A 2,064-nucleotide genomic window follows, 5' to 3' on the forward strand; every position below is an offset into this window, starting at 1 on the left:
TAAATAAATATGTTTTTAAAAAATGATTCTCTGAGAAAAAGCTTAGATTGTGCAAGACTGATAAGCCACATAGGCCATATGTCATCCGAAATATCCAAACCAAACTTTTTTTATTGCCACCAGAGTTATCACTAGGGCCCAGTGCCAACACTACAAATCCATGACTCCTGGCAGCCTTTTTTTTTCTATTTTTATTTGATAGGACTGAGAAATATTGAAAGAGGAAGGGGAGATGGAGAGGGAGAGAGAAAGATAGACAACTACAGACCTGCTTCACTGCTCATGAAACATACCGCTACAGGTGGGGAGCAGGGCTAGAACCTGGATCCTTGCACATGGTGCTGTGTGCACTCAACCAGGTACGCCACCACCACATCCCACTCCAAAATCTAAATCTTACACTAGAGTGGAGGGAAGGGCTGGCTAAGTGGAGCATGTGAGCCTACTTGATAAACAGTAGTCCTAATTTTGCTGATGGTTTCAAGATGCTACACTTGCCAGCTTCAACCAGTAACTCCCTCATTTTTGAAAGAGTAAAGAACAAACAACTTTCCATAATTCTAATGTACTGTTTTGTTTTCCATGTCACCACATTTTGTGCACTTTGACACTGCCACCATATGATCAGCTATAACATAATGTGGTAAACTGTAGGGGAGATTCGCAATGGAGCGTGACATGACAAGATGTATCAAGTTTCTTTTGAACTTCCTTAGGATCCCATGTCAGTCAAAAGGAGGTCATTTTAATTACCATATGATTAATTAATTAGATAGTTAATTGCCAGAGGGAGGTGACTGCAAAGACAACATGGTTCTGCACATGCACATCCGCACATGGAAGGAATTGTGGCCTTTTAAACTATAGCTACTTAATAAAAAGACACTAAGGAGAGTGTGCAGTCCCTGGCCCTGTGGCTCACCCACCACCACAAGCACTCGTGGCCCACCTCACTGTGTGGGAGTGGGAGCTGTGCAAAACCAAACCAAACAGGAAGCTTACTTTTCTCTACCTGGCCAATGATGTCATTCAGAACAGTAAACAGAAGAGGCCAGAGTTTACACAGGATTTTGCACCACTGATAGTGTTGCCTTTTAAGTATGTTTCAAGTGCAACTGATGAAAGTAGTAAGAAGTGCCTTGGATGAGTTTTATCTATTTGGGAAGAAAGGTCTGTTTGTGAAAGTGATGTATTAGGGCAGCTTAAACAAACTCTGTGTGGTGATAAAAAGCCTAGGAAACGAACTTGTAGCCAGATAAAGGTAGATAAGAACGATAACAGCTCTTTTCTGGGATCACCAAGTGAACCACCAAAAACTTTAGATCTCCTTAGAGCCTTATGAGATCTAGAAAAGGATCATCAGAGGATCACTTCTTTGCCAGTGGAAGTTCAAGAGGTATCCCTGCTAGACAAGGTAACAGATAAACTTCTGGAGAAAAGCTAAGATGTCAGAACATGAGTGTATGTTGCTGGCAGATTATAATGGCAGACTGGCAGCCCAAATAGATGATAGGAAGCAACTCACTCGAATGTTATTAGATTTCCTTCATTGTCAAAAGGAAACCCTTGCAGAAAAAGAGCATAAAGTAAAAGAATACAAGCGCAAGTTAGAAAGAGTTCCCTGGTGCACAAAAACCCAGGTCCAGGATCCACAGCCTGCCAGACTTGTCCCAACTGCCCAATGTCACTGACAGCCACATGCATCTGCCCTTTGTGGGAGACATCTGTAGTGAAGACTGATGACCAATCTCTTTCCAGGGCCCAGAGCTTGGTAAAGATGAAGACAGGCTTGAGGACTAGTACTGTAGCGTTATTATTGAGAGAGTGATACTAACAAAAGAAAAAAAAAAGTAATTTACAAATTTGTTCAAAATGTTGGTTTGCTTACTATTATATTGGTAAGTTAACACGACTTGGTTTTAAAAAAGTGACCTGTGTATTGATATGTTCATGAATACTGATTATTTTCAAAAGCTCTTTTTGTATTTTTTTAATCCAGGACCTTGTAAAAAATTACTATTGCTCTGTCTTCATGTACTGTCAATTTTTTTCTTTGTTTTCTTC

At 40.5% G+C, this 2,064-nt stretch overlaps 1 pseudogene; it reads left to right on the forward strand.

Annotated features, from left to right (window-relative positions):
* The first annotated feature begins 666 nt into the window (after positions 1–666).
* LOC103109420 (regulation of nuclear pre-mRNA domain-containing protein 1A-like) lies at positions 667–1,740 on the forward strand (annotated as a pseudogene).
* The last annotated feature ends 324 nt before the right edge of the window (positions 1,741–2,064 follow it).

Source organism: Erinaceus europaeus, chromosome 14 (assembly GCF_950295315.1).
Source record: "Erinaceus europaeus chromosome 14, mEriEur2.1, whole genome shotgun sequence".
Taxonomy (NCBI): Eukaryota; Metazoa; Chordata; class Mammalia; order Eulipotyphla; family Erinaceidae; genus Erinaceus; species Erinaceus europaeus.